This window comes from Amyelois transitella, chromosome 24, assembly GCF_032362555.1.
Source record: "Amyelois transitella isolate CPQ chromosome 24, ilAmyTran1.1, whole genome shotgun sequence".
Lineage (NCBI taxonomy): Eukaryota > Metazoa > Arthropoda > Insecta > Lepidoptera > Pyralidae > Amyelois > Amyelois transitella.
This window is the reverse complement of record NC_083527.1, coordinates 5,880,058-5,906,734: the sequence shown is the minus strand read 5'-3', so window position 1 is coordinate 5,906,734 and position 26,677 is coordinate 5,880,058. Positions and strand designations below refer to the sequence as shown.

Genomic DNA, 26,677 nt, shown 5'->3' with positions numbered 1-26,677 from the left:
GGCCTCATATCGATCGGCCTCTTTGAAGGGACCCCAAACAAATTAATTAATAATTAAAAACATCATTAATTATTTTCGTAAGATCGAATTTCCCAAACACTAAGAGCGTGTTACCTGCCAGCGTTTTATAATTTAAATATCGTATTTTATTTTAAATCTGCGAGGAAAGTGTGCCTTATCGTTTATTAATATGGTTTAGTTTCAGACGGCCGAATTTCAGACATGCGCTCTCCTGAAAATTTGAATCTGGAACGTAGGTGTTCCATCATTCTTGGGCAGTCAGTCTGCGCTCGTCTCTCACCTAGAGTGGACGTTGCGAAATCGTGCAGAACGCGATTTTTCGCCGCTTGAATCTTTCGTAGTGATAAAAAAAGTAGTTTTATCTGTCAACTTTTATGATCGATTACCATTAAGTGTTTTTGAAGCAAAACAGATTACACCGCCGTAATCGCTGTATTGTATTAAAGATTAAGGTGAGTTTGGCCATTTTCTTTTTAATGCAACTTGAAAGGGTCGCTTTTTGTTACAAAATCGTAAAATTTACAGGAGCGGAGGGATTTTGAGTGAATGATAAATGCAGTTTCCTCTTGAACGTTTGCTTCGGTCGAACCGCTGTGATTTATTTGTATTTTTTAATTAACATTTGATTATAATTAAAAAAAACGCTCATGCTTTTAAGTGATGAACATGATGTATATCTATGATTTTTTTAACAGAGACACTTTTTTCATTATCGCTATACCGCTTTAACTGAAGATAAGTAAAACAGGCTATATTTCTAGCAGGCTAAGTTGCGGTTATTTTTCTTGTTTTAAAAAATAAAATATTTTTTTAAATAACTAAAACCAATTTATGAAAAGAGAGAAGCACAAGCAATAATAAAAAAAATTTGAAACAACTAAATGCATACATACATATCATCACGTCAATATCCCTCGCAAGGTAGACAGAGCCAACAGTCTAAAAAAGACTGATAAGCCACGTTCAGCTGTTTGGCTTAATAATGGAATTGAGATTCAAGCTAGCCCATCGCCTAAAAGAAGAATCCCAATTCTCAAAATGCGATTATACCATATATAGAAATCGGGCCTCTTTTCCGGAGGGGTAGGCAGAGACATCCCACGATCCATACTTCTTATGCTTCATCCAAATTCATAAAACTCGCTTCACGCAAGCTCGTCGGTTACTTATCTCCAGAGCGTAATCAAATTATTTATTAACACAGCTCGTTTTAGAACTAAACTATTGGTTTTATAGGATACACGGTAAGATTTCAAATGCCAGGGTTGTGTTCCCGAAAGTACTGCGGGATGGATCACGTCTCGGTATCACTTACACTTGATTAGATTGGCCATTTTGGCGGGCAAGGAAATTGTTTGGTTGGGCCTTCTAAGAGTTTTATTAACTCTATATTGCAGGCCTGTATTGGATACGAATGTAGGTATTTTGGTGAAAAAAATAAAAATAAAAAAAGTATAAAAAAATAGGTACAATAAATATATTTAACAGTTTTCGTTTTTCAAATATAATCACGTCTATATCCCTTGCGGGATAGACAGAGCAAACTGTCTCGAAAAGACCAATACGCCACGTCCAGCTTAATGATAGAATTGAGATTCAAATAGTGACAGGTTGCTAGCCCATCGTCTAAAAAAAGAATATCAAGTTTATAAGCCTATTCTTTTGTCGCCTTTAAGACATCCATAGGAAAGAGATGTAGTCGTCTTATTCTTTTTTGGTGGCGTGATTTACACGCCTTTTTTTTCAATTTAAAATAATTTAAGTGAGTTTTTCCCTTGGATTTTTTTTTACAGAAGTATGCCTATGAAGTCGCGGGCAAAATATAGTTCACAATAAAAGTAATATAAATGACTCTTCAGTCGAAACAAACATAACCTTCAGAAACTACACGCCATTAACCGTTAAATCACAATATTCCATAACTTCTATATCATAAAGTCTAGTAAGAGCTATTTGAAACGTGAAATTTTGTGTTCCGCCAAATAATGCTCGAATTTTAAAAAGTTTTCTTCATTCGATGTGTTGAAAGTGTATACTTAACCTTATGTAATTTTCAAATGATTTTAACCCTAGAGCACCGTAGAAAAATTTAGGACATTTATAGGAAACTGGTCTCAGACGCCAACGACACATAAAGTCCAAAGTAGTTGAAAACCAATTCAAGTATCGTTGAGTTAATGTCTCGTAAATTTTGGAACTTACTTCGAGGCTAACTCGATCTGTGTAATTTGTCCCGTATATATTTTTTTAAAGCAGATATAGAAAAGTGAACTGTGGAGGGAAAGGTCGAAGTGGGAAGACCTAGACGAACGTATCATGATCAATTTAAGGACGTCCTGGCAAAGGGTCAGGTCAAAAGTACCCGAAACCGCCGAGCTTGTATGAAGAGAGTTATGAATGTGGATGAAGCGAAGGAAGTATGCAGAGATCGTGGCAAGTGGAAAGATGTAGTCTCTGCCTACCCCTCCGGGAAAGAGGCATGATTTTATATATGTATGTATATTTATTTATTAAGCGAGCGAGACCTACTCCCATCTGACCTCCGCAACCTTTGAAGGAGAACCTTACTCACATAGGTTCATAGTTACACTTTTGTTGCCTAAATTACTAGGTTCCCTCACGAATGTTTACCCTCGCCGTAAGAGCGTTGGTGAGCACTCAAACCTAACAAAATTATTTGTTATTTTATGAGAAATATCAGTAAGTTTATGCCGTGTGGTTCCCGGCACCAATACAAAAAAGAATAGGACCACTCCATCTCTTTCCCATGGATGTCGTAAAAGGCGACTAAGGGATAGGCTCACAAACTTGGGATTCTTTTTTAGGCGATGGGTTAGCAATCTATCACTATTTGAATCTCAATTCTATCGTTAAGCCAAAAAGCTGAACGTGGCCATTCAGTCTTTTCAAGACTGTTGGCCCTGTCTACCCCGCAAGGGATATAGACGTGACCATATGTTTGTATTTATGTATGTTTATGTAAGTTTATATCTTAATTATTATGTACACAAGCCAATGCCTTTCTTTACATTTTCCTGTCGCGAGCCCGCTGGAAGAAATTTCTCTAGAAAAAAGTACCTAATGCCCTTGTACTGAATTTCTCATTATTTTAAGTTTGATTATTATTTCCATGATCTACATAAATATTATATAAATAAATTCAGAAAAAGTCGCATATAGTCAAGGTAGCAACTTGTTACTATTTGAATCTCAATTCTATCATTAAGCCAAATAGCTGAACGTGGCCATTCAGTCTTTACAAGACTGTTGGCTCAGTCTACCCCGCCAGGGATATAGACGTGACCATATGTATATAGTCAAGGTAGAATTTGAACCATTACGCTTTTTTAAATCAGGTTTTTAACTCATCGTTTACTAATGATCTAAATTTATACGAAATTCTATGATAGTAATAATATTAAATCTACCATTAACCCAACTATGCTATAATTGGATCGGCATGACTTGACCAAAATGCAGGCTTTGTACGCACCGCAGTAATTTCATCGGGTGAGGGTATATTTATAGCTATAAATAGCTTAAATTTCCGTTTTACACTATGCATTTTTAGGGGTAAATTTGAAAGGGGTGTGTTATTTTCATTTTGTGTTATAAGTTTTGACTGAGTAATATTATGAATGCGAAAGTTTGTCTATTGCGATTTCTAGGCTAAACTGATTTCAATGAAATGTGGTATGCTTACCTATAATCTATAGAGCCGGGTCCAAAGACAATTTTGCTAAAATTATCCCTGAAAAAGTGACTAAGGGATAGGGTAATTAACTTGGAATTCCTCTTGCAGGGGATGGGCTTGCGATCTGTAACTATTTGAATCTAAATTTCATCATAAAGCCATATTGTTACGTCTACATCCCTTGCGGTGTAGACAGAGCCAACAGTATTGAGAAGACCGATGGGCCACGTTCAGCTGTTTGGCTTAGTGATAGAATTAGACTGATGATTAAATATTGACAGATCGCTAGCCCATCGTCTTAAAGAAGAATCCCAAGTAATTCTATATCATCGACTAGCTGTTCCCGCGACTTCGTCCGCGTATAATAGTTATTTTGGGCATCATTGAAGGATTAATCATTTTCCCCGATTTTTTTCACATTCTCCATTATTTCTTCGTTCCTAATAGTTGCAGCGTGATATTTTATAGCCTAAAGCCTTCCTCGATAAATGGTCTATTCAACGCAAAAAGAACTTTTCAATTCGAACCAGTAGTTCCTGAGATTAGCGCGTTCAAACAAACAAACAAACTCTGGCTTGATGATGGCTGCAAAATGGCTTTATGATGGAATTGAGAATCAAATAGTTACAGGTTGCTAACCCATCGCCTAAAAGAAGAATCCCGAGTTCATAAGCCTATCCCTTAGTCGCCTTTTACGACATCCACGGGATCGAGACGGAATGGTCCTATTCTTTATTTATTAGTCCCGGGAACCACACGGCACTAACTTACGGTGAGGGAAAACATCAAGAAACCTGCACATTCAGGCATCTGGATGTGTAACCATGATCGATCCAATACGGGTTAGGTTTAACTGCAATGGTTGCGGAGGTCAGATGGGCGTCGCTTCGTTTAAAAATCTGACTCACCCAATCCAGGATCCATGGTCAACGGCATACCCCGGGCTCCTCTCCAGAGTGGTGAGGATGGAACCGGGACTAAAGACAGGAGGAATAGGGTTCATTATAAGTAAAGGCTTTTAAAAGATAGCTAGGCTTCCATGCTAGTCTTAAACCCACACAGACGTAGCGTGTGCTTCCTTCAGATTGTAAAAGTCGATCAAGGAAAAAGCTTGTAAAGTTGAGATTCCATTTTTAGGCGGTTGACTAGCACAGTAACCTTCTAGTTAGAAGTTCAATTGGAGAATGACACAGGGTACCTTTCGTCCCGGTAAAAACTATAGTGCCTGTGGGATTTGCAAAAATCCCGTATTCTTTTGCGGGTGGCGTTTAATATACTTTTGTCGGTGGCGCTAATTTTGTCACTTTTTTTATAAGATGGCGCAATATTCTCAGCTTTTTGTAGATGACGTTAAATTCTCATTGCGGATAGAAAGTAGTAAACAAATAAATCAAAGTTAATGAGATATGCTACTTGGGAACTGGAGCGGGGAATATCACGCTAACATCGAGACACGAAATAATTACAATTATACATACATACATACATACATATAATCACGTCTATATCCCTTGCGGGGTAGACAGAGCCAACAGTCCTGAGCGGACTGATATGCCACGTTCAGCTATTTGGCTTTAAGATAGATTGAGATTCGAATAGTGACAAGTTGCTAGCCTATCGCCTAAAAAAAGAATCTCAAGTTTGTAAGCCTATCCCTTAGTCGCCTTTTACGACATCCATGGGAAAGAGATGGAGTGGTTCTATTCTTTTTTGTATTGGTGCCGGGAACCACACGGCATAATTACAATTATCCTGATGGAAATCAGAGCGGGCTCACATCGTTAGACGTGTACCATGAAATCTCGCTCCTAAACTTAATATATAGAAGAGGACGCTGATTGACTGACTGACTTATGCACAGCCTAAACAACTAGATCTACAAATTGAAATTTGTCTTGTGGGGTATCCCATGTGGTCATGCGCCGCGGGTGAACATAAATCAAATCACGCCTCTCGGGTGTCTGAGAATAGATCTTCCCATTGGCCACGATCACTGCGTACTTCCTATGCTTCATTCTCATTTATAACTCTCTCACTTCATGTAAGCTCTTCGAGTTTCAGTAGTAAGGTTAAATGAAAATATTGCAAACCATTTTGTCAACAAGCAGCCTGAAACAATTTGCATAATCGGACTGACACAATACATTGTATATTTATGTAATAGAATATATTATACTTATAATTAGAACGCCTTAAGTATAGTACCTGGGTGCCCGAGCTGTGCTCGGTGGAGGTCAGAAAAGAAAAAAAATATATAGTTATAACAAAAATAGATCCGCTTTCGTGAACGCGATATATATATACTCGCGATACATATATATATACTCGTATATTTCGACGGCCCCTGTGGCGCAGCGGCAGTACGCTTGTCTGTGACACCGGAGATCCCGGGTCCGAATCCCGGCCAGGGCATGATGAGACAAGAACATTTTCTGATTGGCCTGGGTCTTGGATGTTTATCTATGTATATAAGTATTTATTATAAAATATAGTATCGTTGAGTTAGTATATCGTATCGCATGTATTCTCAATTCTATAATTAAGCCAAATAGCTGAACGTGGCCATTTAGTCTTCAAGACTGTTGGCTCTGTCTACCCCGCATAGGATATATACGTGACCATATGTATGTATGTATGTATATTTTAACAGTTCAGAGTTCTGAATAGTTAGTCGCAAGTTGTTTTCAGCCAAAAAGCTGGGTATTAGCCCACTGCGGTCGGAACTACCCAACTTTGGGGCCAAGCATTCATAGGGGGTAATCTGTTCTGAAATCTGTATGTAACGTTAGCGATTAAATCTTATAATGTTTATCATAATATCTTAAAACTCCTGAGACAGGAATTCCTAAAATTCTCACTATTTGAATCTCAATTCGGTGCGGTGTGGTTCCCGGCACCAATAAAAAAAAAAGAATAGGATCACTCCATCTCGTTCCCATGGATGTCGTAAAAGGCGACTGAGGGATGGGCTTATAAACTTGGGATTCTTCTTTTAGGCGATGGGCTAGCAACCTGTCACTATTTGAATCTCAATTCCATCATAAAGCTAAACAGCTGAACGTGGCCTATCAGTCTTCAAGACTGTTGGCTCTGTCTACCCCGCAAGGGATATAGACGTGATTATATGTATATGTATGTATGTATGTAACTGTTAAAAAAAACGGTTGGCTCTGCCTACCCTATAAGAGATAAAGACGTGTATGTATTATATTGCAATAACCTTTTAAATACGAGTGCATATTGGTATTTTTAATGGCGTATTAAATGTCTTGAGAATAATTTCCTCAATATTGAATTCTTAGATAGAAAGATGGATAGATGAAACTCTTTATTGTACCGTAAGAGTAAAACATACAAAACAGCACAAAACAGACAGAGATGGTACAAAGGCGGACTTATCGCTAATGCAATCTCTTCCAGGCAACCTTTGGGTGGAAGGAAACCAAACAGATCCTTCTTATGAGGCCTACATAAGCTCCGTAACAATAGGTACAATTATGTTAATTAAATTTTAGGCGTTAAGCTAATAACCTGTCACTACCAAATCTCAATTCATGTGCTGAATACCACACGACACTTTGAGCCTTGTGACTTTGACCTCGTATGGAATTTCAAATCCACAAGCCTTGCTACCAACAAACCAATTCGGAGTATAACGGTTTCTTGTTATTGTTACATTGCTATTGTTGACTGTTGACAATTGGGAAAGCCACACAGGGTGGTACTATTGACGGCCTCTGTGGCGCAGCGGTAGTACGCTTGTCTGTGACATCGGAGGTCCCGGGTTCGAATCCCGGCCAGGCATGATGAGAAAAGAACTTTTTCTGATTGGCCTGGGTCTTTGATGTTTATCTATATAAGTATTTATTATAAAATATGGTATCGTTGAGTTAGTATCTCGTAACACAAGTCTCGAACTTACTTCAAAACTAACTGTATCAGCGTAATTTGTCCCGTATATGTTTATTATTTATTTAATTCAATGAGTAATAGCTACTTCCATAGACGTAGAAATAAAGGCGGACGGAGTACTACTTTACGGCAAAATGAAGCACCAAAAGTATATCGACTCACTGTATATATACACGCCTCACGCACACACATGCTCAACAATAGTGTGACAGTGGCCGCCATTACGTCATAGATGCGTCATAGATAATGACATTTTCTGTCACACACATACATACATACATCGAATGGTCACGTCTATATCCCTTGTGGGATAGACAGAGCCAACAGTCTTGAAAAGACTGATAGGCCACGCTCAGCTATTTGGCTTAATGATAGAATTGAGATTCAAATAGTGACAGGTTGCTAGCCCATCGCCTAAAAAAGAATCTCAAGTTTATAAGCCTATTCCTTAGTCGCCTTTTACGACATCCATGGAAAAGAGATGGAGTGGTCCTATTCTTTTTTGTACTGGTGCTGGGGACCACACGGCACACACGCATGCGTACAATGCCGCCATTACGATGCTTCACTTTTTCAAGCCACTGTGCCTCTGCCTTTAAAAGATTTCCCGAATTTTACTCGGGCATTGGAAATTAACGTAATATTGCATTTACACCGTACAAAATCATACTAAGGACAAATTAAGGACGTCCTGGCAAAGGGTCAGGTCTAGAGTACCCGAAACCGCCGAGCTTGCATTAACAGATTTACGAATGTGGATGAAGCGAAGGAAATATGCAGAGATCGTGGCAAGTGGAAAGATGTAGTCTCTGCCTACCCCTCCGGGAAGAAGGCATGATTTTATGTATGTATGTATGTATAAAGTCATACTCTGTAGTGTGTTTATAAATAGTGGCGTGTCGTTCCCGGCACCAATACCAAAAAAGAATAGGACCACTCCATGTCTTTCCCATGGATGTTGTAAAAGGCGACTAAGGGATAGGCTTACAAACTTGGGATCTCAATTCTATCATTAAGCCAAATAGCTGAACGTGGCCATTCAGTCGTTTCAAGACTGTTGGCTCTGTCTACCCCGCAAGGAATATGGACGTGACCATATGTACGTATTTATGTATGTATGTTTATAAATAACTGTTTTCCCAATCACGACAGCTAATTCTTTTTGCGCAGCTAATAAATTATCTATAGGAAGAAAATCTGAACCCGAAGTTCGCATCCAATGCATCATATTCAACTATTGTTCGTGAGATTACGGCTGTAATAATGATTGATCTTCCTTTGTGTACTAATGCGTTAGTAGAACTGAGATTTGATCAGATAAAATTATTTATCACAAGCTTTTATCATTGACTTTTTCCATATTAAATTTCTATTAATTTTTACGTTTCACGTTTTTTACAATGTCTGAGATTATTAGACTATCGGCTCTGTTTACCCCGCAAGGGATATAGACGTATGTAATATTATAATGTTTCATGAAAACTGTTTAGTAGTTTTTGCGTAAAATAGTAACAAAAACGCACACATCCATACATACAATTAAAAAATCACGTCTTTTTACCGCATTTATTACTCGTATATAAGAACGACAGGATAGGGTGACCTATGGTATAACTCGTGTGTGAAGTTACAAAAAATATCACTATCATTCATTAATTTATTCATTCATTCATTTATAAAATCAAGTCTATATCCCTTGCGGGGTAGACACAGCCACCAGTCTTAAAAAGCTGACAGGCCACTTTCAGCTGTTAGGCTTAATGATGGAATTGAGATTCTAATAGTGACAGGTTGGTAGCCCATCGCCTATAAAAAGAACCCCACACTTTTAAACCCATCCCTTTGTCGTCTTTTACGACATCCATGGGAAAGTGATGGAGTCGTCCTATTCTTTTTTACATTGGTGCCGGGAACCACACGGCACTACATATTAATAAAGTAAATTACTCTTATTATCTCTGTCTGTATGTACGCATTTATATCGGAATCTAATGGTCGGATTTTGTTTCTGTTTGAAATGTCGGAAATAGGTTCGAACGCCAATATTTTTATGAATCTGTGCAGAAATAGAAGCAGTTGGCAGACTCTATCTTTTTTTGCTACCAGGACCTGCATGGAAGTGTTCTAAGTATAAAATTAATTACATACATATAGTCACGTCTACATCCCTTACGGGGTAGACAGAGTCAATAGTCCCGAAAAGACCGAATGGCCACATTCAGCTGCTCGGCTTAATGATGGCATTGAGATCCAAATAGTGACAGGTTGCTAGCCCATCACCTAAAAAAAAATCACAAGTATGTAAGCCTATCCCTTAGTCGCCTTTTACGACATCCATGGGAAAGAAATGGAGTGGTCCTATTCTTTTTTTTTTTTGTATTGGTGCCGGGAACCACACGGCACTTTATTAATTACAATAAGCATTTAAATAATAGTGCACTCGGGTAATTTTATTACAGCGTACAAAGGTCTTGACACAATTTTGAGTTTAATGCGGCATAAATATTCAAAGCTTGGAAATTACACGACCCCTCGTAAAGCTGGTCAGATGACCGAGGCACGGGTAAATTTTATATATAAATATATATTGTGACTTTCTTCTTTTATATGTATGTCTCTCTAGTCAAAATTATATTACGTATAAAATAACATACCGTACTTAATTTAATATCTTTTAGAAAAAAAAATGTGCCGTGTGGTTCCCGGCACCAATACAAAAAAGGACCACTCCATCTCGTTCCCATGGATGTCGTAAAAGGCGACGAAGGAATAGGCTTACAAACTTATTAGGATTATTTTTAGGCGATGGGCTAGCAACCCGTCACTATTTGAATCTCAATTCTATCATTAAGCCAAACAGCTGAACGTGGCCTATCAGTCTTTTCAAGACTGTTGGCTCTGTCTTCCCCGTAAGGGATAAACTTATGGGAAAAAGGTGTTATGTGGATGTTTACACAAAGTTACCAACACGCGCACTTAAAGGCTTATACTTAATAATTAATTATATTCAGGAGTGGCGGAATGGTTAAATATCTTACTTAAAAGCGAGAGGTATTGGGATCTAATCACACTGTGACATTCAATTATTATTTTCTTTACACGTATCTTACAACTAGAGGCCGCCCGCGACTTCGTCCGCGTGGAATCAATTCCGCGGGAACTCTGGGATAAAAAGTAGCCTCTATGTTATTCTGGGTCTTCAGCTACCGACATACCAAATTTCATCGTAATCGGTTCAGCAGTTTTTGCGTGATAGAGTAACGAACATCCATACTGACATACTCAAAATCTTTCGCATTTGTAATATTAGTAGGAATCTTACAATAAAGGCTGTTCCTTAGAGAGGTAGGCAGAGTTTTTTCTTGAATATATTTATCAATGTCAATAATGTGTTTTCTTCTTCCTCTTGGCTTTATAATATTCTTTTTTTTTTAACTTTTTTGAGCCTCAAAATCGTGAAGCGTTTCACATAATTAACTTGGGATTCTTCTTTTAGGCGATGGGCTAGCCACCTGTCACTATTTGCCTATCAGTCTTACAAGACTGTTGGCCTTGTCTACCCCGCAAGGGATATAGACGTGATTAAATGAATAAATGAGTTATTAAGCCTCAAAGGTACAATAATGAAAAGTAAAAAAGCGATAGCTTTATTCGCGTTTAAAACAGATGATGACTATTAAAAACGTCGCTATTAAAAAAACACATTTGCATAAAGAAAAATGTTTACAATAAATGCAAAATAATAAAAGCAATCTGAGACTGTGAAACTCTTAACAGCTCACAAAAAGCTTTGCATAACAGCTTTTCATAGCAACACTTAGCTTACAAAGTGTTTCAGTGCTGTCTTGTTATTGCTGAAGCTTTATTCATAAGCGGCGATTCTGCGTTTGCTGTGGTTTTTTTCTTCTTCTAACTTACATACATACATATGGTCACGTCTAATATCCCTTGCGGGGAAGAAAGAGGCAACAGTTTTTTAAAGACTGATAGGCCGCGTTCAGTTTAATAATAGAATTCGCGAGATTCAAATAGTGACATGCTGCTAGCCCATCGCCTAAAAGAAAAGTCTCAAGTTTATAAACCTATACCTTAGTCGCCTCTTACAATATCAATATTCATATTCAATTCTATTCTGAAATGCTGAAAACCACACGGCACTGAACCTAAAAATTTAGTTCATCACAATTGGAAAGACTTAACGCCAACTAGTTTTCATTATGAATGCAAATTTTTTCGTAAAATGAGAAACTGCTGTTTAAACCTCAAATGAATCAATAAAATGCTGAATAAAAGTTTAACAAGTAATGCAATTCGGGTGTGTGCCGTGTGGTTCCCGGCACCAGTACAAAAAAGAATAGGACCACTCCATCTCTTTCCTATGTGTGTCGTAAAAGGCGACTAAGGGATAGGCTTACAAACATGGGATTCTTTTTTTAGGCGATGGGCTAGCAGCCTGTCACAATTTGAATCACAATTCTATCATTAAGCCAAATAGCTGAACGTGGCCATTCAGTCTTTTCAAGTCTGTTAGCTCTGTCTACCCCGCAAGGGATATAGACGTGACCATATGTATGTATGAATTAATAAAATGCTGAATTAAAGTTTAACAAGTAATGCAATTCGGTTTAAACATATAATATCTCGCTGGAATATCTTTTGAGGTGGAAAATTCTTGATGAATGACTCAAATGGCATAGGTACCTACTTAACTTTAGAGAGATGACAGTTTAATCAGACGCCATTACTTTTTTAATTCAAGAGATGAAGTTATATATTCGCGCTGCAAGCGTTATTAATTTAAATTTAATATCTTTATATTGTCAAAAATAGAATGGTATCATTCCATCTCTTTCCCGTGGATGTCGCAAAAGGCGAGTGAGGGATTGGCTTATTTATAGATTTGGGATTCTTCATTAAGGCGACGGGCTAAGTATTTTCAAGAATAGACGTGTTTATATGTATATAGGTATGTAAAAAACTGAAATATACCTAGGGAATAGAGACCAAAAGGAATCTTAATCTGCACAGTGACAAAATTAGAGTTGATGAGGCTTAAGTGTGGCGCCAAAAATGTAATTACGAAAATTCCCCTTTCACCAGCTGTGTTTTCTTGATTAGCCAGCAGATTATAATATTTTTCTGGGTTTACATACCCATACATACATAGTAAAGTAAAAATAATTTATTAGTAAAACACAAAAACAAAAAGACTATTCTGAAGTGCCAGAAATCATATGGCACTATTAATATTTCAATTTCTAAAATAAAAAAATGTGTCGTTTTCTCAAAATCGGTTCAGCGTAACCCGAGATAATCGCGGACAATCATACAGGTCAAACTAAGAACTACCTTTTTTATGAAGGCGGTTATAATATGTTTCTATATATACTAACTAGCTGTTCCCGCGACTTCGTCCGCGTGGAATAGTTATTTTGAGCATCATTGAAGCCCTCAAGGATGAAAAATTTTCCCATATAACATCACGCTGCAACAATTAGGATAGAAATAATGGAATGTGAAAAAAATCGGGAAAAATTATTAATCCTTGATGCTCAAAATAACTATTCCACGCAGATGAAGTCGCGGGCACAGCTAGTAATGTATAAAGTCAAACTTGCAACAATGTTATAGGCATGCGATAATAATAAACTAACTTAATTAGGGTATCAACTAATACTTGGAAAAACGTTGTTTTTTACTACGCTTTTATTAGCTTGGGTTGTATGTATGTATGTATGTATGTATGTATGTATGTATGTAACGGAATCTTTGAGCTTAATTTTCACTGATTTCTAAACGTCTGATCAACTTGAAACTTTGCACACGTATCAAGGACCGATGACAATGCAATATTTTGATAAGAGTTTCTCATTATCCTTATTAAAACTGCCAGGATTAATAAATTCATTTTTAGATCCTTCGTATGAGAGTAAGAGAGACAGAGATAGCACCAGTGCCAGTAATCTCCATACAAGAAACCAAGAAGTTCTGACGTATAAGGAGTCCAAAAAGAGATGTAATATATTTCCATATAATTTTACTATTAACCTGAGGCTTTTTTATTTCATCGCGTCGCTCCATTTAGAATTACCATTAGAAACAATAGTAGAATTAGTAGAATATTTTAAAACAATAAAAAATATATAAGTAATAAAACAAAAGTAATAAATGAAAATTGAACATTTAAATTTACAACAATACAAGAATAAAGTTACTACCTACAGAACTTTGCGATATTTAATACGTATTTAACATATTAATGCAATTCTTGAATTAACATTAGGTATCTTTTGCCTATTTATAATAGCAACACTGTAATACTCGTTTAAGACATGAGTGACAGTTTTTTATGTCAAATAAGTTTTGCAGTAAAATTTGTTTTGAATTCGATTAGAAAACCTGTAAACTTTCTTTCTGTTTTTTTTATACCGGTGCCTGTGTATTTACCTATTTGCACTTTGTTTTGTGCTGATAACTTGTCGTTATTTGTAGTTTGGAATCTTCCGTTGAGTCGAGCTTTGTTCTTCCGGATATTCGTGTGATTTTATCATCTGAGATTGGACTCTGACTGTGTTCACTGTGTTGTGCAGATATTTTTTAGATAGGACTCCTGTAAAAAGTACCTGATTATTTGAGATAGGAGTCCCAAGTTTGTGTTTGTTTTTGTGAAAGACAGTTTTACAACGAAAGTGCCACGATGTCTTCAGATAAACATTGTTGCGTTCCTGGTTGTAAAGGCAGTGGAGGTATGTTTGAAATATTTTTGTTCCTGTATCAATCTGCCTCTTAATCTTGTGGTTTGATTCCTGGCAAGGCCACAATCGAAAATTATTATGTTTGCTGGATAGTCAAAAATATTATTAACAGTGATTTATCACTATAAAATTCTTTTCAACTGGGTTTAACAGTCATCATACATACATATAATCACGTCTATATCCCTTGCGGGGTAGACAGAGCCAACAGTCTTGTAAAGACTGATAGGCCACGTTCAGCTATTTGGCTTTAAGATAGAATTGAGATTCAAATAGTGACAGGTTGCAAGCCCATCGCCTAAAAAAGAATCATCATTATGAGAATATTATGAGATTTAATCCAATCAGGCCACATATAACTTTAAGAAAGTTAATTGTGAAAACCTCCGGCGATGGGCGCATGGTTGCAAAAGTCTTTTCTAGTATGATAGTTATACTAGAAGTGTTAACTTCCAAAAAATAATTGTATAAAAAAACTAAAAAACTATGCGTTTTATTGCAAATTGAACTAAAAAATAGAAAATAAATAATAGTTTAAAAAAAACTAAAAAACTACGCTTTTATTGCTAATCAAACTAAAAAATAGAAAATAAAAATTAATGACAAAGGAATTATAAAACAGTAGTAGCAAGTCGAACAATCAGTTATAGTCAATTACCTCCGATTAAAATTATAACAAAATTAAATTTATAAACAAAACAATTTAAATCGGAGTAAAAAGCGTGGGGTGCATTTTACTTCATTTTCATATCTCTCTTGTCATAAATATATGCTAATAGAATGATTTTAATATTTACTACATCAAGCACCCCACGCTTTTTACTCCGATTTAAATTGTTTTGTTTATAAATTTAATTTTGTTATAATTTTAATCGGAGGTAATTGACTATAACTGATTGTTCGACTTGCTACTACTGTTTTATAATTCCTTTGTCATTAATTTTTATTTTCTATTTTTTAGTTTGATTAGCAATAAAAGCGTAGTTTTTTAGTTTTTTTTAAACTATTATTTTTTGTAGTTTGTGTGGTCAACTGTACACAATAAATCCAAAAGCTTGCATGAAGAGAGTGAAAACCCGTGTTTTATTTTGTAGTTGGCTATACAAATAATTAGAGGCCGCCCGCGGCTTCGTCCGCGTGGAATCAATCCCGCGGGAACACCGGGATAAATACATATATGTTATTCTGGGTCTTCAGCTACCTACATACCAAATTTCATCGTAATCGGTTCAGCAGTTCTTGCGTGAAAGAGTAACAAACATACATATTGACATCCTGACATACTCAAAAACTTTCGCATTTATAATATTAGTAGGATTAATTAAATTAAATTCAAGTTTATCAATTTTCGCGTGGGCTGTCCTGTATGTATTCTTTTGTAGGTGTCGCTAAATTAGCGCGAACGAGACGCGGGTAAAGAATAGGTTTTTAAAAAAGGTGGATTCATCGTGTTCAATTGAAACTTAACGAGATTCTGATTAAAAAATAGTTTGAAACGACAACTAATGTAGTCCGTTCTATCACATCGAATTTCAATTACTCCGTACAAAAGATTTCCATGATACAAAACTGGTGAAGAGCGTGTTGGGCCGATGCACATTTTAACGCTTATAAATCCTCTCGAAACTTATAACCCTTAAAATGTGCGTTGTCTTATAAATTCTATGGATACCCGAGTAACCGACTACTCCTCCAAAACAGCTTGACCGATTGTCATGACATTTTGTGAGCGCATTGAGTAGGTCTGAGAATCGGCCAACATCTACTTTTGATACTCCTAAGTGATAAGGGTTGTCTATCTTAACATTTTTTTTAAGTAGAAATTACTTAAAAATTATTTATATGGCAAAACAACGATTGCCGGGACAGATAGTATAGTATTATAAGTTCGTCGGTTACTTTGTGATTATACTACATAAATATATACATATATATATTTATATATATTCTATACATTCTGGAAATTATCATAATTTTAAGCATGTAGTACGATTCGAATGATACATACATTATATTATAACTTTATACATTACGGTGTAGACAGAGCAAGCAGTCTCGGAGAGGCAGAAAGGTAACGTACATACATATAATCACGGTTATATCCGTTGCGCAGTAGACAGAGCCAACAGTCTTCAAAAAGACTGATAGGCTATATGGCCCAATGATGCAATTGAAATAAAAAGGCCAGGTCGGTGTATATTCTTACAAACAAAAAATAATCAATCAATTGCCTAAAAATCCCGATTGGGATAAGTCCGCCATTGTTCATATTCATCTCTATCCAATGAATGTTCTATTTTTGTAACATTTCTTTTTATGTGTTGTAATAAAGAGTCTACAAACAAACAAAACATCCCGAATTGTTCAACCCCGTTTTTAAGCTAAATACTTAATTATAAATACGGAACATTTTACAAAAAAAGAAACTCACGCTTAACCTCTTTTTTACATTCAAATCGTACTTTTACGATGACCACTGAATATAAATAGGAGAAATCTAATTAAAACTTAACAATCCTGAACATGCAACGTGCGTGCCAATAGACTTTAAAGTGAGCAAGTAAAGTTGAGAGAGAAAATGCATTTGCATCTTTTTAACCCGGAATAGAATAAAAATAAGTGCCGTGTGGTTCCTAGCATCAACAGAAAATAGAATAGGACTACTGCATCTCATTTCCATGGATGTCGTAAAAAGCGACTAAGGGATTGGGTTATGAACTTGGATTTCTTCTTTTAGGCGATAGGCTGGCAACTTGTCACTATTAGAATCTCAATTCTATCATTAAGCCAAACAGCTGAACGTGGCCTTTCAGTCTTTTCAAAACTGTTGACTCTGTCTTCCCCGCAAGGGATATAGACGTGATGATATGTATGTATGTAGAATAAAAATAAAGTAAATTATATCATTTATAACTTATTTATCCTGGTTTTTGACCTTAACGTGTTTCGTCGCGAACACTTTTTTTGTCAAATTTATGAATACTTATCTCATGAACGACTGAACCGATTTTGTTGCCACACGAGCCTAGAAATTCTTGTGACAGATCCTAATACATACCTTTTGAATTTCGTCAAAATTAAACCAGTGGTTTGAAACTTACATACAAAAAAAAATATTTTTCCCCAATTTTTGAGCGGTAGATCTCGCTCGCTTCGCTATCTCGTTCAAAAATTTATTTTTCTATGTGTTTCTTACATTTTTCGAACAGAGATCTGAACTTTAACAATAAATCGGGGCCCATATATAAAATTATTGCGGAACTAGTGATATTGAAGGCAGCTCACGCGTTTCTTTAATGTGAAGACTGCTTTGTAGCGTGGTACAAACATAATAATTGGAGCAACTATTCCACCAGCACCACCCATATCTATTTTCTTTCCTACTTTGCAATGGGAGCGAAGCGGCTCGACCATCACATAATATTATTATTATTAAAAAAATCTTTAGATCCATAATGTACCCACTTTTATTTCTACCAATTTTATAGTAAAATATTTTTAGGAATCCTGCATATTCAAGCACCTGACTGACCTCATGTTTTTACCTCATCTTCTTTCTTTTTCTACTAGTCCAGTTAACCTCAGTGCTAGAGAGAGAAGTGATGATAAGACATATTGCCTTTCGATATTCTCGACTAAGTCCCTGAATGACTAATCATGAGAAATAAAGGGAGAATTTTCTAACGGCATTACCAAATAGGACTTTATTAAAGAAAACCTGTTCAAAAGTTATGTCTCCTCCTGGCATTTAGTCCCGGTTGCATCCTCACCACTCTGGAGAGGAACCTGGACTATGCCATTGACCATGGATCCTGGATTGGATGAGTAAGGTATTTACACGAAGCGACTCTCATATGACTTCCGCAACCGTTGCAGGTTAATCTAACCTGTATTAGATCATGGTTACACATCCAGTTTCCTGAATGTGCAGGTTTCCTCACGATGTTTTCCCTCATCGTATGTGCATCGGTACTAAGATAGATAGATAATTCATTTATTTGATTTGCTACACACATTTTACAATTTCATATGGAATACAAATTAATTAGGGTGTGAGTTGCAGCAATACAAAAAGGTCACAACTTAACGAATTTATTGCTATAGAGCAATACGCTGATTTATCAGTTATGACCTAGGTGCTAGTGCAGGTCAATCTACGCACGTAATAATTTATTCAAGTCGATCATGTGATCATCAATCAAAAGAAACCTTCAGCAATTGGTTAATACGCAATCATCTAATCAATTGGCAATTTCCAATTGAAACTATTCATAATTGTATCCCACAATATACAGCCCACACATTTATAGTAATTGACCCTTGAAAATTTCAACGCAATATACACCCACGACCTTAGTTTAAATAATAAACGCTTGTAATATTTGAATTATAAAGCAGATTGTAATAATCTATTAAAACAAAGATTCTTAAACCTGTGTTGTAAAAGTGCCGTGTGGTTAAGATAGGATCACTCCATCTAACCGATAGGCGGCGACTAAGGGATAGGCGACTAAAGGATAATTGTATGTTTATGTGTACAAACGACCAAACCCCCAAACATCAAGTGCATTCGATGTCGTAGATTTAAAAGATCTATATTTGTAAATTTATTTTTATTTATCTATTTATTTATGTCTAGTGACAATGCTGCAGTGTAGTTTGTTCCGCCGCTTCTTCTACCTTATTACGCTTTTTTTTCTACATCTATGTGAGAAAGTAATTAGTAAATTATGTATAGTCGCTTATAACTTGCACCAAACACCCATACAATATTGCCACGCGAAAAGTTTCACAAGTTTCAAGTGAGGACACTGTAAAACGCTATTGAGAACTTTTCCAGAACTTTCGCATATAGTTTCTGAGCTTTTTTATTCATTAAGCTGCTGGATTTACGATTAAGCTTAAGAGCTTTTCAATTAAGCTTAAGAGACTCTTGTTAAGGTTTATCTGGATCTTGATATGGATTTTTTATTTGAGCGAGTTTAATCGAAAGCTTTTGTGAGCGAAGTATAATTTTTTTGTACGCATGCTCATTGCAGTGTATAGAAGACGTAGTCCTTATTAGGAACCGGGATCATAAGATGAAGACCGATAGAGGAATAGCTTATTTATTAATGACAGTGAAACATGTTTAAATGATAAATTATTGGGGGGTAGGTATGTATGTATGCAGTATCGCATGATTCTTGATAAAGTGCATTACGATAATTCCTTGTGACGTTTAGGTAAAACGTCGAAGATAAGAGGGAATCTTTATTAAGACTAGTTTTACAATTTTTAATAGGGCCTGCGTTAAGCTATAGACACGATATCCAGCAAGTAGCTACAAGAGAATAGCGAGCAACGTTGAAGTAGACCAAAGGCGAAGTAGTCCCGGGCGCGCGCGAGCTCATAAATGGTCCCCGAGCGAGCTTTTAATAAAAATTTATTTATAACTTTTAATATAAATTTGTTTTCAATTACAACTCCGCCCGCGTGAATGAAGCGCCATCAACAAAAAGTGACGAATTTAACGCCATCTATAATAAAAATCACGAAATTAGCACCCCCTACAAAAGCAACGTACTCGTACTTAACGCCACCTACAAAAAGCGAGGATTATAGCGCCACCTACAAAAAATACAGGGTTTTGCGCAAATCCCACGGGAAAAACAATTTCACCGGGATGAAAGGTACCATATGTCCTTCTCCAGACTCTTAATAATTTATATAATACGTGATATTTCAAGAAGATAAATTCAAGGAGAGTGTGGAAAGAAAGGTCGGAATGGGAAGACCTAGACGAACGTATCTTGATCAAATTTAGGACGTCCTGGTAAAGGGTCAGGTCAAAAGTACCCGAAACCGCCGAGCTTGCATGAAGAGAGTTATGAACGTGGATGAAGCGAAGGAAGTATGCAGAGATCGTGGCAAGTGGAAAGAGGTAGTCTCTGCCTACCCCTCCGGGAAAGAGGCGTGATTTTATGTATGTATGTAAATTCAGTAGATAACCCGTGAAGTTGTAACAAACAAACTCACTATCGCATTTATATTTTTAGTCGGGTTTTGAATACTGATGCTAAGTGCTCATGAATTAGTTGTTCTGGACAGCTGCTTATTAATAGCCGCATAATTATTTACTATGACATATGTAGGATGATGTTGAGATATGACCATAATGTGTTAATGTAAGTTTTTAAATACACTGATAGTTTAATGTGTTTAGGACTAGCCTTTACCTTTTTTTGACGGGGGTTTCAAACATAGAAATGTATATATATGTACGTACATATATATATTACCACGTTTATACGCTTGCGGGGTAAACAGAGCTAAGATTCTTGGCTTAATGATGGAATTGAGATTAATTTATTGACAGGTTGCTAGCCCGTCGCCTAAAAGAAGAATCCCAAGTTTATAAGACTATCCCTTAGTCGCCTTTTACGATCCCTAATCCCTATTTAACTGACGTGACTTTCTTGTTTCAGGTAATTTTTGTGTGATTTTTTCTGCGGAATTCTACAGGTGTGTAAGTTTCTACGGATTCTTTTACACAGTAACCCAAATTGTAAACTAGTATAAAATATAATTCTTATATGTAGGTATATAATATAATTCTTAGGCGATAGGCTAGAAATCTGTCACTATTTGAATCTCAATTCTATCATTAAGCCAAACGGCCGAACGTAGTTGTCATTTGAAATTATTTTTTTTATCTAAATCTCGTAAAGTTTCAATTTGAATACGATGAATTTCAGTTTTATTATAAAGAAGCGTTACTACGCGGCAACGCCCGCGCGAATTTTGCGCTACCTACAAAAGAAAACAGATTTTTTGCAAATCCTTCGGGGAACTATAGTATTACCGGGATGAAACGATTAAGACCTTTTTCTGAATGTTAATTATGTATAATAACGCGAAATTTCAAGGCGATGACGACAGTAGATAACGCGTGAAGAAATGACAAACAAACTAACTTACTTTTGCATTTATGATATTAGTCAATACATACATAAAATTCCGCCTCTTTCCCAGAGGGGTAGGCAAAGACTACATCTTTTCGCTTGCCACTATCTCTACATACTTCCTTCGCTTCATCCACATTCATAACTCTCTTCATGCAAGCTCGGCGGTTTCGGGTACTCTTAACCTGACCCTTTACCAGGACGTCCTTAATTTGATCAAGATACGTTCGTTTAGGTCTTCCCACTCCTTTCCCTCCACATTCAATTAGTCAATATGTTCCAATATTAGTTTTTAAATGCAACATTGGGGTATGATGACAAGTTTCACAGAATTCGTTAATGTCACATCCAAAAGATGATTAATTCCTAACTCCAAAGAAATCGGTGTCCGCGCCACGTCTCCTCCAGAATTGATGACTGAATTTTAAACTCTCAAGTTTAGCAGTGTTACGCATCTAAAGTAAGGAAAGTTTGAAACAATAGCGTTTACCCTACTTCTTCTAAAGGCGAAATAATAAAATAAACATAACATATATTCACGTTTTTTTGTAAGGGGTAGACAGAGTCAACAATGTCGAAGAGACTGAAAGACAATGTTCATAATAATGACGCAATTGAGATTCTAGGTTTGCTAGCACATCACCTCAAAGAATAATTACAAGTTTATAAGCCTTCTCCTTGATCATCATCATTTTAATGAAGTTGAAAACCCAAGCGTGGGTAGTGGTTCTAGGCTCCCCAGGGAGGGTTGTGATCAAAAATGGAGTTGATTAAAAGCATTTATGGTTGACTAGGCTCCTCCTAACAAAGGTAAGCCTATCTCTCTTTTATCTCTTTATGCTTCCCGGACCCAGGGTCCGCTTTTGGATATTACTTTATACACCTAATCCGATCTTCGGTATATTAAGTTCATTTAGCTTCATATGATTGGTTTTTAATTGGCTTTATACGTTGAGCCTAATTTTCTTCAGCTTGCACTTTTGTGCACTTTTTTCATTCATTCATTCAAATAATCAAGTCTATAGGTGCCGTGTGGTTCCCGGCACCAATACAAAAAAGAATAGGACCACTCCAGCTCTTTTCCATGGATGTCGTAAAAGGCGACTAAGGGATAGGCTTACAAACTTGGGATTCTTTTTTAGGCGTTGGGTTAGCAACCTGTCACTATTTGAATCTCAATTCTATCATTAAGCCAAATAGCTGAACGTGGCCATTCAGCCTTTTTAAGACTGTTGGCTCTGTCTACCCCGCAAGGGATATAGACGTGACCATATGTATGTATGTATGTATGTAATCAAGTCTATATCCCATGCGGGGTAGACAGAGCCAGCAGTCTGGAAAGATTGACAGGCCACAGTCAGCTTAATGATAGAATTGAGATTCAAATAGTGACAGGTCGCTAGCCCATCGCCTAAAAAAGAATCCCAAGTTTGTAAGTCTATACCTTAGTTGCCAACTTAATAAACAAATATTTTGTGAAACTCTTAATGTGATGAGTCATCAAATCTTAAATGTTGAAAATTTCTTAACACTTCGTTAGGTAAGCTTCGTTTAAGCAAGTGTAATGTACTCCTTAACTTTAAGTTAGGAAGATTACTTAACCCTTTTCCTTTATCGCGCAACGAGATGTAAACAAAGATTATAAAAGTTATTCGGCAAAGTCTATTAGAGTTGTAGTAGCTTTAGCATCTTAAAGTGTACATACATACATACATAAAATCACGCCTCTTTCCCGGAGGGGTAGGCAGAGACTACCTCTTTCCACTTGCCACGATCTCTGCATATTTCCTTCGCTTCATCCACATTCATAACTCTCTTCATGCAAGCTCGGCGGTTTCGGGTACTTTTGACTCTTAAAGTGTAGTGTTAGGAAAATTCTGCAAATCTTTGGGTGTTCCAGCCTCATCAGTTTTTCGGGGCTCAAAGTCTGCCTTCCGACTTTTCAGTCCATTGGTTCAGTTTTCAGTCCATTAGCTCTCTTTTACGACACCCAGCCAGGATTTCTTCGGCCTGTAGACAGGGTGATGTATGTCGCTGTCATATTGACGTTTAGTGGAATCGCCAAGGAAAACACAATCGCAATACCAACTCAATCTCAAGATTAATGATTTCAAGAGTAACAAATTAAATTGCGATTGGAATTGTATTGCGACAGAATTGAGATTGAGATTGAGTTCGAGAGTAAGCCTGCTGACCCTTCCTGACCTGGACCCGGGAGGCAGCAAAGTCAGCTGTTCTACAGGTACTCCGTGGTTGACATCTGATGTCTGGCACGAAGTCGGGAATCAGCATCGAGGCGGGCGCCTCCTGGCTGAGGTATATAATAAATAAATAAATATATACGGGACAATTTACACAGATTGAGTTAGCCTCGAAGTAAGTTCGAGACTTGTGTTATGAGATACAAACTAAACGATACTACCATTTTATAATAAATACTTTAACAGATAAACATCCAAGACCCAGGCCATTCAGAAAAAGTTCTTGTCTCATCATGCCCTGACCGGGATTCGAACCCGGGACCTGCGGTGTCACAGACAAGCGTACTACCGCTGCGCCACAGAGGCCGTCGAAAGTCGTTAGGTATTAGGCGCTGCCCGTTAAAACGAGCAGGTTCTTGGGACGTGTATATACACAAGAGATGCGTAGGGTTTATTTTCGTCTCGCGAGTCGACTCAGCGGGCTTGCCGGCGAGCGTTCTCAGCGATGTAGTGAAAACAAACCTATTTGACAGAGTCAGGTGGGGTCACGACGGGGTCTCTGGCGTACTGCTTGGCGTCAGGCGGTCTGGCGTAGGTACTGCTTGTCGTCGGGCGGTCTGGCGTAGGTACTGCTTGGCGTCAGGTGGTCTGGCGTAGGTACTGCTTGTCGTCGGGCGGTCTGGCGTAGGTACTGCTTGGCGTCGGGCGGTCTGGCGTAGGTACTGCTTGGCGTCAGGTGGTCTGGCGTAGGTACTGCTTGTCGTCGGGCGGTCTGGCGTAGGTACTGCTTGGCGTCAGGTGGTCTGGCGTAGGTACTGCTTGTCGTCGGGCGGTCTGGCGTAGGTACTGCTTGGCGTCGGGCGGTCTGGCGTAGGTACTGCTTGGCGTCAGGTGGTCTGGCGTAGGTACTGCTTGTCGTCGGGCGGTCTGGCGTAGGTACTGCTTGGCGTCAGGTGGTCTGGCGTAGGTACTGCTTGTCGTCGGGCGGTCTGGCGTAGGTACTGCTTGGCGTCGGGCGGTCTGGCGTAGGTACTGCTTGGCGTCAGGTGGTCTGGCGTAGGTACTGCTTGGCGTCGGGCGGTCTGGCGTAGGTACTGCTTGGCGTCGGCCGGTCTGGCGTGGAGGGGCGCCAACACCTAACACCACAGGTAGTCTACAGGATAACGCGAAGCCCTACCAACATAGGTGCAGCATACTATACAATACTAACATGCTGTTTTAACCAGGCGAAATGTCGGAATAGAAACTTCGAACTTAAGATTTGTTGACAAGAGGGAGAAGACAATAATATTCCCTCACTTTCTAACTTTGATGTTAACAATTCTATTATTAATTCACACAGCTGAACGTGGCATATCAGTCTTTTTAAGTCTGTTGGCTCTGTCTACCCCGCAAGGGATATAGATGTGATTATTTGTATGTATGTACTCGCAAAAATGTTTTATGTATGTATGTACAAGAAAGCTTTTGTCAATGAATAAGTATCATTGCTACTATCTTCTTACGTTTAATTATTCAGACTAAGCACTGTCTTTACCGCGCCTGACCTACATTGATAATAATCATTGGTAATTCAAAAAATCGATCATTAAGTGCACTAGTTTGCAACGTAAGCGGTTATAACATGAATTTATTGAAAGCCTTTTTATATACATACATACATAAAATCACGCCTCTTTCCCGGAGGGGTAGACAGAGACTACCTCTTTCCACTTGCCACGATCTCTGCATACTTCCTTCGCTTCATAAACATTCATAACTCTCTTCATGCAAGCTCGGCGGTTTCGGGTACTCTTGACCTGACCCTTTATATGGGTGTAAGTATTTCTGTGTTAAATATAATTTCATGGAACTTTAAATAAAATAGCGTCTGGTCTTTGAATAAAATGGCCTCTTGATTGTCTACTGTTTATAAGCTACATCACGTTAAATCTATACTTATATTATAAAGCTGAAGAGTTTGTTTGTTTGTTTAGTTTTGAACCATTCGTTCTAATCGAAAAATTGTGTTGAATAGACCATTTATCGAGGATGGCTTTAGGCTATGTAACATCACGCTGCAACTATAAGGAGCAAAGAAATAATGGAAAATATGAAAAAAAAAAACGGCGAAAATTATTCATCATTGAGGGCTTCAATGATGCCCATAATAACTATTCCACGCGGACGAAGTCTCGGGCACAGCTAGCTGATTATAGCACGATTATTAAAATAACAGATACACAAGTTCAGGTGTACGGCTTTATGGTGGAATTGAGACTCAAATACTGACCATGGACCCTGGATTGAACCTTCGAAAAGTTTCCAGCTAAATCTAACCCGTATTGGATCTATCATGGTTACACATCCAGTTTTCTGAATGTGCAGGTTTCCTCGCGATGTTAGTAGTGAGTTTCAATTCATGAGTCTCCCGAAAATCTGTGGGTAGTGACACGGGCCGGTCGCAACTGTCGTTAAGACAAAACGATATATTTTGATTCTATTCGGGATCTTACTGAGTATTTGTGAAAAAACGAAGAGCTTGATAGTCATAATGTAACTGTAATTTATATCTTTGAAACAAAACCTGCGAAATGTAAATATTTATTTATCTATTTTAAAAGTTATTGCACATAAAAATATATACAAAAGGCGGACTTAATGCCGTTTGGCATTCTCTACCAGTCAACCAGCTGACCAAACAGAAAAACTTTAAGTTGCTGGTGCGATAAAATGCACATGGATACTGCAGAATACTTACATAACAAAAAAATATACTTACATACATACATACATATTACCACGTCTATATCTTTTGCGGGGTAGACAAAGTTAACATTCTTGAAAAGACCGAAAGTCCACGTTCAGTTATATGGCTATATGGCGGAATTAAGATTCAAATAGTGACAGGTTGCCAGCCCATCGCCTACAAAAGAAATCCTAAGTTTATAAGCCTATTCCTTAGCCGCCTTTTACCATTATTTTTTCATTATCCATGGGAAAATTATGGAGTGATTCTAATCTAAAGTGTCAAAAACTGCACGGCAATCATCGATCATGAACTTGTTTGTATTCAGTTATAAATTAACCATGAAATCTTAACCAGTAACTTAACAAAAATCGGAACAGATAATTCTCGTCGCATTGAACTCTCTGAAGATATATTTATAT

At 37.4% G+C, this 26,677-nt stretch overlaps 1 protein-coding gene across 7 annotated transcripts in view; it reads left to right on the top strand.

Annotated features, from left to right (window-relative positions):
- The first annotated feature begins 297 nt into the window (after nt 1-297).
- Nucleotides 298-26,677, top strand: part of LOC106142717 (KH domain-containing, RNA-binding, signal transduction-associated protein 2) — a 162,612-nt gene continuing 136,232 nt past the window's right edge. For 6 of the 7 annotated variants that reach the window (XR_009657370.1, XR_009657371.1, XM_060951271.1 and 3 more), the window contains exon 1: nt 298-473. The gene's annotated coding sequence lies outside the window, so the exon portion shown is untranslated. Of the gene's footprint in view, nt 474-13,833; nt 14,374-26,677 lie in introns of those variants that run through there. The other variant, XM_060951266.1, reaches the window with a different exon arrangement.